The 14,211-nt window shown below is 45.4% G+C and overlaps 1 pseudogene; it reads right to left on the bottom strand.

Moving 5' to 3' along the window:
• Positions 1 to 8,753, bottom strand: part of LOC123191867 (BTB/POZ and MATH domain-containing protein 1-like) — a 62,368-nt pseudogene extending 53,615 nt beyond the window's left edge.
• Positions 8,754 to 14,211: the final 5,458 nt, after the last annotated feature.

Below are 14,211 nucleotides of genomic sequence, written 5' to 3'. Positions count from 1 at the left end.
CTCACATCAACGAGGCTAATCAATGGGCTATGGAGATTCCCACCGATTGATGTTAATGCAAGGAGTAGGGATTTCCATGCAATAGATGCACTAGAGCTATAAATGTATGAAAGCTCAACAAAAGAAACTAGTGGGTGTGCATCCAACTTGCTTCCTCACGAGGACCTAGGGCACTTGAGGAGGCCCATTGTTGGAATATACAAGCCAAGTTCTATAATGAAAATTTTCCACTAGTATATGAAAGTGATAACATGAGATACTCTCTACTACGAAGATCGTGGTGCTACTTTGAAGCACAAGTGTGGTAAAAGGATAGTAACATTGTCCCTTCTCTCTTTTTCTCTCATTTTTTTGGCCTTCTCTTTTTTTATGGCCTTTCTCTTTTTTTTTGGCCTTCTCTTTTTTTATGGCCTTTTTTTATTATTTATTCCTCACTTGGGACAATGCTCTAATAATGATGATCATCACACTTCTATTTATTTACAACGCAATGATTACAACTCGATACTAGAACAAAGATGATTCTATGTGAATGTCTCCGGCGGTGTACCGGGATATGCAATGAACCAAGAGTGACATGTATGAAGTAATTATGAACGGTGGCTTTGCCACAAATACTATGTCAACTACATGATCATGCTAAGCAATATGACAATGATGAATGTGTCATGATGAACGGAATGATGGAAAGTTGCATGGCAATATATCTCAGAATGGCTATGGAAATGCCATAATAGGTAGGTATGGTGGCTGTTTTGAGGAAGATATATAAGGAGGTTCATGTGTGAAAGAGCGTATCATATCACGGGGTTTGGATGCACCGGCGAAGTTTGCGCCAACTCTCAATGTGAGAAAGGGCAATGCACGGTACCGAAGAGGCTAGCAAGGATGGAAGGGTGAGTGTGCGTATAATCCATGGACTCAACATTAGTCATAAAGAACTCACATACTTATTGCAAAAATCTACAAGTCATCAAAACCTCGGCACTACGCGCATGCTCCTAGGGGGATAGATTGGTAGGAAAAGACCATCGCTCGTCCCCGACCGCCACTCATAAGGAAGACAATCAAATAACACCTCATGTTTCAAATTTGTTGCATACGTTTACCATACGTGCATGCTACGGGACTTGCAAACCTCAACACAAGTATTTCTAAATTTCACAACTACTCAACTAGCATGACTTTGATATTATTACCTCCATATCTCAAAACAATCATCAAGCATAAAACTTTTCTTAGTATTCAACACACTCATAAGAAAGTTTTATTATTAATTTTGCATACCAAGCATATTAGGATTTTAAGCAAATTACCATGCTATTAAGACTCTCAAAATAATCTAAGTGAAGCATGAGAGATCAATAGTTTCTATAAAACAAATCCACCACCGTGCTCTAAAAGATATAAGTGAAGCACTAGAGCAAAACTATAAAGCTAAAAAGATATAAGTGAAGCACATAGAGTATTCTATCAAATTCCAAATCATGTATGGCTCTCTAAAAATGTGTGTACAGCAAGGATTATTGTGTAAATTAATAAGCAATGACGCAAATCATAAAAGACGCTCCAAGCAAAACACATATCATGTGGTGAATAAAAATATAGCTCCAAGTAAAGTTACCGATAGAAGTAGACGAAAGAGGGGATGCCTTCCGGGGCATCCCCAAGCTTTGGCTTTTAGGTGTTCTTAGATTATCTTGGGGGTTCCATGGGCATCCCCAAGCTTAGGTTCTTGCCACTTCTTGTTCCATAATCCATCAAATCTTTACCCAAAACTTGAAAACTTCACAACACAAAACTTAAAATAGAAAATCTCGTGAGCTCTGTTAGCGAAAGAAAACAAAAGACCACTTCAAGGTACTGTAATGAACTCATTATTTATTTATATTTGTGTTAAACCTACTGTATTCCAACTTCCCTATGGATTATAAACTATTTTACTAGCCATAGATTCATCAAAATAAGAAAACAACACACAAAAAACAGAATCTGTGAAAAACACAACAGTCTGTAGTAATATGTAGCTAGCACAAGATCTGGAACCCCAAAAATTCTAAAATAAATTTCTGGACGTGAGGAATTTATCTATTAATCATCTTCAAAAAGAATTAACTAAATAGAACTTTCCAAATAAAAATTACAGCAGTTCTCGTGAGCGCTAAAGTTTCTGTTTTTTACAGCAAGTTCAACAAGACTTTCCCCAAGTCTTCCCAACGGTTCTACTTGGCACAAACACTAACTAAACACAAAAAACACAACCAAAACATAGGCTAAATAATTTATTTATTACTAAACAGGAGAAAAAAGCAAAGAATAAAAATAAAATTGGATTGCCTCCCAACAAGCGCTATCGTTTAACGCCCCTAGCTAGGCATAACAAGGAAGAATAGATCTAGGTATTGCCATAATAATAAGATAGATTGTTAAAACTCATTTCATATTCTCTACGTTCAGTAGGAAGTTTTCTTTGAGGCAAGCAAAAGTAATCAAAAGGGCTAAATTTGTTGGGACAAAAGTCTCCAAGATCAACCTTGGGAGGTATAGGTTCCTCCTTTGGTCCTTCATATTGCACAACCAATTCATCATTATAAGCATTCTTTTGACATAACTTTGTGAGCCTATATTCAAGAGAATATCCCAATTCATTATCTCGAATAGCTAAATCATCATTAAGTTCATAAATTCTATCAACTAAAACATTGGTAGGAACCCTTTTTCTAAGATTTTCATTGAAAGCAACATAGTCTAGAGATTGAAAACGCATTATTTCTTCTTGATCAAAGAGGATAGTCTCTATGGGATGACGGCAAGCATCCACCCTATAATGCGCAAAGATTTCTTTGGCCTCTTTAATTATGAATCAAAACTCATGAGCCAAAAATATAGTAATGGCACGCTTAATAGAAGAATGCTCAATATTAGAAAATTCTAGGAAAATCCTTTGTATAGAAGGATGCAAGTGCTCAAGTTCAACTACAAGCATGGCAATAGCGTCCGCAAGACTACTAGTTCTATGAAGAATAGAACTACCCATAGAAGGTAAAGCACCGGCACAAGTAAAGAAATCTTGAACAACTCCCTTACCAATAATATTACCGCTACCAACACAAAATCTTTTTATATGTGAGATAGTGGGTTCTTTAGTAGGAGCATCAAAATTATTATCGACAATAGTATCCCCAATTTCAGACATAGAGGCAGAAGGTAAAGAACTAGCCATAATGACAAGCAAGCAAACCAACACACGAGCAAACAAAGAGCAAACGGGCAAAAGAGGCAAATAGAGAGGGAGGATAGAGAGAGAGGGCGAATAAAATGGCAAGGGTGAATTGGGGGGAGAGGAAAACGAGAGGCAAATGGCAAATAATGTAATGCGAGAGATAGGGATTGTGATGGGTACTTGGTATGTTGACTTTTGCGCAGACTCCCAGGCAACGGCGCCAGAAATTCTTCTTGCTACCTCTTGAGCACTGCGTTGGATTTCCCGAAGAGGAAGGGATGATGCAGCAAAGTAGCGTAAGTATTTCCCTCAGTTTTTGAGAACCAAGGTATCAATCCAGTAGGAGGCTACGCTAAAGTCCCTCATACCTACACAAAAACAATAGCTCAACGCAACCAACGCTCTTAGGGGTTGTCAATCCCTTCATGGTCACTTACGAAAGTGAGATCTGATAGAGATGATAAATAATATTTTTGGTATTTTTGGTACAGATGCAAAGTAAATAAAGTAAAAGCAAAACAATAATAAAGTAATGAAGATTGATATGATGAGAAAGAGACCCAGGGGCCATAGGTTTCACTAGTGGCTTCTCTCAAGAGCATAAGTATTCTATGGTGGGTGAACAAATTACTGTTGAGCAATTGATAGAATTGAGCATAGTTATGAGAATATCTAGGTATGATCATGTATATAGGCATCACGTCCGAGACAAGTAGACCGAAACGATTCTGCATCTACTACTATTACTCCACTCATCGACCGCTATCCAGCATGCATCTAGAGTATTAAGTTAAAAACAGAGTAACGCCTTAAGCAAGATGACATGATGTAGAGGGATAATTTCATGCAATATGATAAAAAAACATCTTGTTATCCTCAATGGCAATAATACAATACGTGCCTTGCTGCCCCTTCTGTCACTCGGAAAGGACACCGCAAGATTGAACCCAAAGCTAAGCACTTCTCCCATGGCAAGAACAACCAATCTAGTAGGCCAAACCAAACTAATAATTCGAAGAGACTTGCAAAGATAACCAATCATACATAAAAGAATTCAGAGAAGATTCAAATATTATTCATAGATAGACTGGATCATAAACCCACAATTCATCGGTCTCAACAAACACACCGCAAAAAGAAGATTACATCAAATAGATCTCCACAAGAGAGGGGGAGAACATTGTATTGAGATCCAAAGAGAGAGAAGAAGCCATCTAGCTACTAGCTATGGACCCGTAGGTCTGAAGTAAACTACTCGCACTTCATTGAAGGGGCTTGGATGATCATGTAGAAGCCCTCTATGATCAATGCCCCCTCCGGCGGAGCTCCGGAACAGGCCCCAAGATGCGATCTCGTGGATACAGAAAGTTGCGGCGGTGGAATTAGGTTTTTGGCTCCGTCCCCGATCATTTGGGGGTACGTGGATATATATAGGAGGAAGAAGTACGTCGGTGGAGCTTCGAGGGGCCCACGAGGCAGGAGGGCGCGCCCTAGGGGGGCGCCCCCTACCCTCGTGACCACCTCGTGGCTTTCTTGACAGAGGGTCCAAGTCTCCTGGATCTTATCTGATAAGTAAATCACGTTTCCGAAGGTTTCATTCCGTTTGGACTCCATTTGATATTCCTTTTCTTCGAAACCCTAAAACAGGAAAAAAACAGCAATTCTGGGTTGGGCCTCCGGTTAATAGGTTAGTCCCAAAAATAATATAAAAGTGTAAAATAAAGCCCAATAATGTCTAAAACAGTAGATAATATAGCATGGAGCAATCAAAAATTATAGATACGTTATAGACGTATCAGACTCCCCCTTGGCGCGCCTCTCCCTGGCCGGCCGCCTCCTGCCCCTTGCTCCTTTATATACGGGGGCACCTCATAGACAGAATTGATCATTGATCCCTTAGCCGTGTGCGGTGCCCCCCTCCACCATAATCCACCTCGATCATATCGTAACGGTGCTTAGGCGAAGCCCTGCGTCAGTAGCATCATCATCACCGTCACCACGCCGTCGTGCTGACAAAACTCTCCTGTGGAGCTTTGCTGGATCGGAGATCGTGGGACGTCATTGAGTTGAACGTGTGCCGAACTCGGAGGTGCCGTGCGTTCGGTACTTGGATCAGTCAGATCGTGAAGACGTACGACTACATCAACCGCGTTGTGCTAACGCTTCCGCTTTCGGTCTGTGAGGGTACGTAGACACACTATCCCCTCTCGTTGCTATGCATCACCATGATCCTGCGTGTGCGTAGGAATTTTTTTGAAATTACTATGTTCCCCAACACTAGCTTCACTAAGATCTCAAGGGCTAACTCGACGAACTCACAACACAAAGGACACAAGATTTATACCAGTTCGGCCCACCATTCTGGTGTAATACCCTACTCCAGTGTGGTCGTGGTGGATTGCCTTTTGGGCTGAGGATGAATAGTACAAGGGGAAGAACAGCCTCCTGAGGAGAGGTGTTCTTGTGCTTGGTGAACTTGTGGTTGTTTGGATCGATCCCCCCTCCTTAGCTACGGTGGTGGCTTGGTCCTATTTATAGAGGCCCTAGTACTCTCCCCAAATATTGAGCGGGAAGGGAGCCAACAACGGCCAATTCGAAAGGGGACAGCTAGTATAGTTTATCCTGACAAAAGCAGTCTTCGCCTGCAAAAGGCTCTGGCGGTGACGCCGCCTTGGGCTCCATGGTGACCTCCGTCTTGCCGTCTGCTGGTCTTGGTCTCGTTGCACCGATATGAAAATCTTTGTTTGACGCCTCGGTACTCCGCGCCTGCACATGCTTCCTTAGCACCAAAGAGGAAACAAGGACATTGTGCACGCTGGGCCCGCCTGGCGCCCGCCTGGCCTTGGTCGTCATGGCTCACGTCATTGGAACCTCGTGAGGTTTGCCTTGCCTTGAACTCTCCGCCCCTCTCGAGCCAGCCTGGTGAGGACGCTCCTGAGGAGGTCTTGTGTCGTCCGCCTCACGAGGCTTGGCCCCTCGCGAGGGTCTTGAATACTTGTTAGAGAAGATGGGCTGTACGGGCCCGCTTCTTAGAGCCATGCCGTGGGCCGCAGGCAGGCAAGTCTGGGGACCCCGTTCCTAGAATGTTGACAGCGAGAATTCCATGGAAGCTACAGTGGAGACGCCGAGGGCTGGGGGGTAACAAGAAAATTCAAAGATCGGTGCAAGCACAACCGAAGGAAACAAAGGCCAACTTACGCACAAAGTTAAAAAGCCGAATGTCACTTTCACGCAACTATTGAAAATATCAGAAGATAAGTGAGGAGAATAGTGCTTATCGGCCAACTAATGCAAAGGCATCAAGATCACCCCATAGGCGTAAATCCAAGGATCGATATTGGCAGGAAGAGAATTTTAATGCAACTTGTTCATATCCTTATTTTGTGCCGCCAATGTCAATGCCATGGATACCTTCCTATCATCATGTAAATTCATATCTATCGTGGGACAGGTATGATACAAGGGCGTATTCTTCATCTTATTTTAGACCATCTCACAAACATTATGCAGCTCCAAAAAGATCAACATTTGAACAATCACATGTCAAAGACCGTTTCAATCATAAGGGATCGGTCCGGATCTCAATATACAAGGGCATATGATCTCAGATGAAAAAGAGCCAAATAAAGTGTTGACATTGGCTACAAAAGGCAATGAGGCAAGGCAATCAAGTGCCAAATCTGAAGGGAAGAAATTGAGAGTGCACAAGGTAAAACAAGAGTTGCCATTACTTCAAACAAAATCGCAGTCGGGGTGCCCACTCGGCTTATCGTATTGGCAAAAGAAGAAATTGCAAAAGCTTAGTGCACGAGAACTTGAAAAGAGAAACATGGCATGGGTTCCCAAAGGAGGTACTCAAAATAAGAATTATGTGCAAACTTACATTACAAGAAGTGCGGCAAATGTTGAAACTATGAAGGAAAAGAGTGAAAACTATGAAGGACCAAGCCAAAGGTCTCAAAATCTTCGGTCCACACATTATCCATTTTCTTCAACTATGTCATTGATGCCTATGCCATGGAATTCGTCATTAGGTATGATTGGTTACCCGCAATGGGCTTATTTTAATTCATGGATGCAATATAATTTCTTACATCATGAAAGGGTATTACCAAATCATCATACGTTTGATTAGCTTCACTTTTGTTGCTAATCTAAATGGCCCATATATACTTATCGTCCTAAGCACGTACAAATGGTCGATGGAGTGTTGACATCATCCTTAGAAAGAGCATTGTGCAAGTTATTTTTCGGCACGCAAGTTTTGCCGAAAACTGGGGGGCATGTGTTGACACCAAATTTTGGCATGGTCGAAAATATAATTAAGAAGGCCTCAAATGGAAAAGTGCTCAAAGTGAGAAAGTTCTGTATCATCAAAAGGAGAAACTTTGATATTTTGGCCATAGCTATCCGGTCTCATCTCTAAGGCCGAAAATATGTTCGAAGTACTGAGATTTAATATCCAGAACACTATTCGGCTGATTACGCCCCCAAGATGGTCTCATATGAGAAAACTTTCTACACGAGTTGTCTTTGTCTTGTCGAAACGGTCGATTTGGATATAAAAACGTGTAAATCGGAGTTCGTATGCAAAAGTTACAGGTAAAACAGTGTGCTGCAAAAGTCTGTCCCAGAAGTTCCGGGCAACTTCCGGGGAGGTTCCGGGATAAACCGAAAGTTTCCACGCGGTGCGCCCCGAAAACTGGAGTTTTAACATTACTTGCAGATTTGCGGGCCCGAATTCAACCTCAAGATGACCTTGGATGAAAAATTGATGAACTGACGAGTTTTTCTCCATTGCAAGATCTACAATTTTGCTTTTGGGACCATCGTGATCCGAAGTCGTATGCGACCTGCAGATTCAGTGCAAGAGGGTTATTTGATATAATTTGAGCCCGGAAGTTCCGGGCCAGACCGGAAGTTCCGGCCCACGTAGTCCGAGTTAGGATAACTTTTGATGATTTGGACACGATTTGAGTCCTTTTCTTGTACGAGAAGTCTAGCTGCCTCATATATATGTAAGGGGTGACGGTCGATTGAACAACACACAATCGACAAATCAATCTATCATCTTTTACCTTTACTTTTATCTTCTCCATTGTTCTTCTCCTTCCTCAATCTTCGTTCGTTCTTCTTCATTGTAGGGTGACGAACCTCGGGGCCCTAAGGGCGATTAGGTCGACCTAGGGCAGCCCATAGCCGCCACGCGTCCTGACGGGGTCCCTTCCGGGCGTGTGGGATTTCGGGTCTACAAAAGCGTCCGCCGGATTGTCTTGCATACCACGCTTCTGGTGGGTCTCCTTCGACATGAGCTACGGTGCATCACCCCGGCGTCGAGGTTATATGGTGACGTGTTCAGGTGCGATCACCAGAAGGTTTGGTCTGCATCTGCCGGTATGTCGGTGTCCTCCTATAGGACTTCCACCTCACAATAGACGTAGAGACTACCGTCCTCGCCATCAACGGAGAGATGCTCCTGGCCACGGAACATGTCAGGGAGAGGTAGCTCCCAGCATCTGCAAGTAGCCATGGACGATAGAGAGGGCCAAGCGAGGAAGACGATGGCGTCGCCGCTCCATGACTGGGCGATCCTCCATTGGTCCGCCGGGTTTTGGATCCTGAGGGTGGCCACGGCGATGACGTCTATGGTGGCGTCGGTGTGGAGTAGCTCGAGGGAGACGGACACAAGTTGCTTGTCGTCGAAGCCACAGGAGAGAGCCCAGATGTGGCCGCCGGCCTCGAAGTCGGCGGACCTGATGGCCTCCCGCCTGCTGTAACCGTGGATGCGCATCAGGTGCGTGCCACGGACCAGCGCCGCCCCGTGCATCACCGTCGTTGTCGCCATTGATCCCGTCACCGGCCGGCTGGCCTGGTTTAATTGCTAATTCACTAGATCCATCAGCGATCGATGATCCCGATCGACTATCGAGGCTTCATTTTACTCTGTTTTTCCGGTGTTGGTTTGTATGTCGGTTTGATCCAGTATGTATCTATACGGCACGACCAGCACACGATATATGCAACTACGAACCGGTCCCAAATAGGTGTCCTTATCGGTCTCGGTCGATCGTCTCTACCCAAACTGTTCTGATCGATCTATGGATTCCTAAAAAAACGGATTCCCGGTATAGGCCCTGTTTGGATACTCTAACTCAGTTAGAAGTTATTAGAGTTAGATTCTAACCCTGAACTAACTCTAACCAAAGAGGTGTTTAGATGGCAGGGTTAGATTGACAATAAATACACCATCTTAATCATTTGGCTTCTTTAGACCCTCTTTCCTGCCGGATTTGGTGCGGCCGGCTCTTATGTGGCCTCCTCCCGCTCACAATTGACATAAACAAATGATCTTTACAAATCAAGAGTCCAAAACATGATAAATTTTATTTTGTTGACATGAGCTAACTCATTATGGAAGGCATTCATGTTGATATCTTCAACAAGAGGTTCGTCTTCTGGCCATGCGAATGCAGAAGAACTAGGCATTGGGTTATAATTTGCATCCGCATCACAGGCATCAAATTCCCTATCCGCATCACAGGCATCAAATTCCCTATCCGCAATTCTGCTCTCCCGAATGAAATTATGAAGAGCCATACAAGCAACAATAATTCTACTTTGCTTGTCCTCCGGAAATTTTGGCATGTTCAATAGAATCCTAAATTTCATCTTCAACACTCCAAAGGATCGCTCAACGACATTCCTAACTTTGACATGTGCATGGTTGAAGGTTTCTTTCATACCTTGTGGCGGCGGGCCGTTTTGCCATTGTTGCACATGGTACCTTGTACATCTGTATGGTGAAAGGTAGCCCGGCCGGTTTGGGTGCCCCGCATCAACCACATAATACTTCCCTACATATTGTGAAAGGCACACAATGAGACTTAGATGAACAAGTGTAATTGGATAAAAAATGTTCAAGACAGTTCAAGTAGCAAACCTGGTGGTGGATGTGGAAATTTGTGATGATGAGTAGTTATGGCATCTTTGAAAACTCTCATTTCATGTGTTGAACCAGGCCATCTCAACATCACAAATGTAAATCTCATGTCGAAATCACAAACAACAAGCACATTCTGACTGGTCTCATTGTGCCTATTCAAGTATGGAGCCCTCTTACTCTTATCCACCACAACATTCACATGTGTCCCATCATTGTGCCCGTTCAAGCACATTCTAACTGAAACTACCCCACCTATTTGGATCCTTTTGAGCTATTTGAGCCCAAAACAACTCAAACTAACACTAACTCTAGGATCCAAACAGGGCCATAGACGTGCTTCTACTTGGACACTGTCAAAACCTATCATGCCAATACTAACCCCCATGCACTTGAAGTATCCACAAATACGGCAAAACTCTACAATAGATGTATATATGAAATACATATCTATGTGACCTTGTTTGACTACATGTTGCTAAGAGGAAATTGCACAAACATACAACTTTTAGGGCGGATGTAACACAAACCCACAAGTCTAGGGCTAAGGTTTTTTCTTAGGGCTAGCTCAGCTTCACGGGTGTGGGCTAACTGGGCCGTGTCAGACTGCATCGCCTTTTTCTTTTGCGAGCGGAGACTGCCTCGTCTTTAGATCAAGTGTTATCCTTCTTCAGAGAACAAACGGCCAGGGTTGAAGCTCACGACAATGATGGATGGCTCACGGCGCTCGCCATCCCTTGAGGCGTTATTTTTTTGACGAAAAGCAGCCTTAGTGCTGATTTCATTGCAATAAGAGAGAAAGGCCAAGACGGCCAGGTTACAAGGTTACAAGGTTAGAGCCCGCTAGTAGTTAGGTGTGTACAGCCTAGGGTCAGCTAGAGTATGGTGGTGTCGCAGCTAGTCTGGCGGCATCCACATCGCTCCGACGAGGCCTGCCGTGCGCCATAGTTGGAGCTCCTCGTTGATCAGTGAGCAGACCTCAGTGATCGCCGAAGCACGTTGCTCGAAGATCCTAGCGTTTCTCTCCTTCCAAACGTGCCACCAGGTGTAGATGACGAGACCTTTGATTTTTAGTCTTTCCTCTTTGGATAGGCTGTGGACAGAGCTAAACCACCAATCTTCAAGTGAAGGCTCGTCCGCGCTTGGCAGGCGGATTTGTACTTGTAGCTTCTGTGAGATCAGCATTCAAAGCGATCGGGTGAATTGGCATCGAGCAAAGAGGTGCAGGGCAGTCTCAGGGTGCATCTGGCACAACGTGCATGTTGGGGTGTGAGGCCAGTTCTTTGCGAGCTGGTCAGCAGTGTTGCATCGCCCTTGGATTGCCAGCCATGCGTGCATTTGGCACTTTGGAGGCGTCCGTGATGACCAGATTAGCATGTTGTAGTTGGTCCGGATTCTCCCTTGAAATAGCATGTGGTAGGCCGTCCGGGCCGAGTATTCACCATCAGTCGTCCACTTCCAGCGGATGTCGTCGGGCTGAGTTGGGGAGAGATTGACTTGTGCCATGATATGCCAGACGCTTAGATAGTCCGCCAACACTTGGAAAGTTGGATTTGTTTTGATGCATGAAATTCACTTGTGATCCGCAAGCGCCATCCTTAGTGACAGATTGTGTCCTCTGCTATGCGCGTACAGCTGGGGGAAGGTGTCTCGTAGCGGTGTACCCTGCCACCAGTGAGAGTGCCAGAAGGAGACGGAGGCACCGGATCCAATTGTGATCACGGTGCTCGCAATGAAGATGCTGTGGGCAAGCTTATCAGAGGGGAAAGGCAGCCCTGTCCATGGCTTGTCCGGGAGCTTGGCCTGTTGCCATAGCCAACGCGTGCGCAGCGCGGCACCATGGTACTCGAGATTCGATATACCCAGCCCTCCAAAAGTGGTCGGTCAGCAGACGGAATTCCAATTTACCAAACATTTTCCGCCTGAAGCCACGCTCTTGCCAGCCCAGAGTAAAGGTCGGCGAATCTTGTCAATCTTCTGGTTTAGCCACTTCGCTTGCGGGATTGCAATCATCTGAAAGGTTGGCATCGCAGATAGCACAACCCGAACAAGAACAACTCTCCCAATCAGGTTAATCAAATCGATCTTCCAACCGGAGCACTTGCCAGCAAGGCGATCGACCGCCGGCTGTAAGTCCACCCTTCGCAGCTTCTTGTCTGACAAAGGCATGCCAAGGTAAGTGCAGGGGAATGAGCCTTGTGAGCAACCTAGGATCTGTTGCAAGCCCGAGAGGTCCTGGTGCTGGCAGCAGATCGGCATGAAACCGCTTTTGCTCATATTGGTGTGCAGACCAGTCGCATCTCCAAAAAGGTGAAGGATGGAGTTGATCACCGTCGCGTCTTCAGTCATAGGCTTGGAGAAAATGATCACATCATCCGCGTAGATTGAGGTCATGTGCCTCATGTTATGGTTCTCGAAGGGGGTTAGGATGCCATCCGAACTTGCCTTGTCCATGATTCGCGTGAGGTAGTCCATGATCAGGACAAAAAGGAGAGGCGAGATAGGGTCTCCCTGTCGAAAACCCCTCCTGTGGTCGATCCTGGGAGAGGCCTCGCCATTGACAAGAACTTTGGTTGAGCAAGTAAGGAGAAGCGCCGCAATCCAACTTCTCCACTTTGTCCCAAAACCCCTGTGTTCAAGCAGTTGCATCAGGAACTCCCAAGAGGTGGAGTCGAACGCTTTTGAAATATCCAACTTGAGCAGGAAGGTAGGCGTGCTTTTGAGTTTGAGTGCTCTGGTCAGGCTCTGAACATAGACAAAGTTGTCATGTGTGCTGTGCCTCTTTATGAAAGCATTTTGGCATGGAAGGATCAGATCCGGCATAAAAGGTTGGAGACGTCTTGCTAGGATTTTTGTCATGAGCTTGGCAAAGCTGTGTATGAGGCTGATCGGTCTGAACTTGCTAGGGTGGTTTGCCCCTCCATGTTTGGGGATGAGAATCATGAATGCGGAGTTGAGGAGGTGCAGATTTTGTGTATTGCCAGACTGGAATTTCCAAACCGCGCGCATTAAGTCACCCCTGATCACATCCCAACATGCTCTGAAGAAAAGCCCCGAGAAGCCGTCAGGTCCTGGTGCTTTCTCCGGGTGGATATCAAACAGTGCGGCCTTGACCTCCTCTTCTGTGAATGGATCTTCTAGGTGTCCCAAGTCGATCGGCGGGAACGGGATGGCTCCGAGATTCAGAGTTTGGGGGCGGGCTCGATAGGTGCCAATCAGCGCTTCAAACTGGTTGTGAATGGCTGTCATCTTGGCCTGCTGATCTGCCAAAGCTGTCTCGTCAATGATCAGCGAGGGGATGAAGTTTTTCCTCCGTCGAGCAGTAGCTTTCAGGTGGAAAAATTTGGAATTGCAGTGTAACACCCCGGATGTAACTTTCCCTATTTGTACTCCAACTCTTGTTGTTTCCGGCGTTAAGTTATATTTATTTCTCGGGTTCGGGTATTTGTCTCCGTGTGTTGTTTTCTTTTTCATGCATCTCATATCATGTCATCATGTGCATTGCATTTGCATACATGTTCATCTCATGCATCCGAGCTTTTTCCCCGTTGTCCGTTTTGCATTTCGGCGCTTCGTCCTTCTCCGGTGGTCATTTCTAGCTTTCTTTCGTGTTTGGGGATTAAACATTTCCGCATTGGACCGAGACTTGCCAAGCGGCCTTGGTTTACTACCGGTAGACCGCCTGTCAAGTTTCGTATCATTTGGACTTCGTTTGATACTCCAACGGTTAACCGAGGGACCGAAAAGGCCTCGTGTGTGTTGCAGCCCAACACCCCTCCATTTTGGCCCAAAACCCACCAAACTCTGCTCCATGTCCTAGAGCGTGCGATCACGATCGCGTGGCCGAAAACCGCACCTCATTTGGACTCTCCTAGCTCCCTCTATGCCTATATATACACCCCTCCATTTTCGGATCTCTCCCTCTCCCCGAAACCCTAAAATTCTCTCCCGCCGCCGCCGGACGTGTCCGCGCCAGGCCGGACAACGTCCGGATCGCACCCGCCGCCGCCCCCAGCCACTCGCGGGGCGCCACGTGGCAGCCGGCCGC

This window comes from Triticum aestivum, chromosome 2A, assembly GCF_018294505.1.
Source record: "Triticum aestivum cultivar Chinese Spring chromosome 2A, IWGSC CS RefSeq v2.1, whole genome shotgun sequence".
Classification (NCBI taxonomy): domain Eukaryota; kingdom Viridiplantae; phylum Streptophyta; class Magnoliopsida; order Poales; family Poaceae; genus Triticum; species Triticum aestivum.
This window is presented reverse-complemented; position numbering and strand designations above follow the sequence as displayed.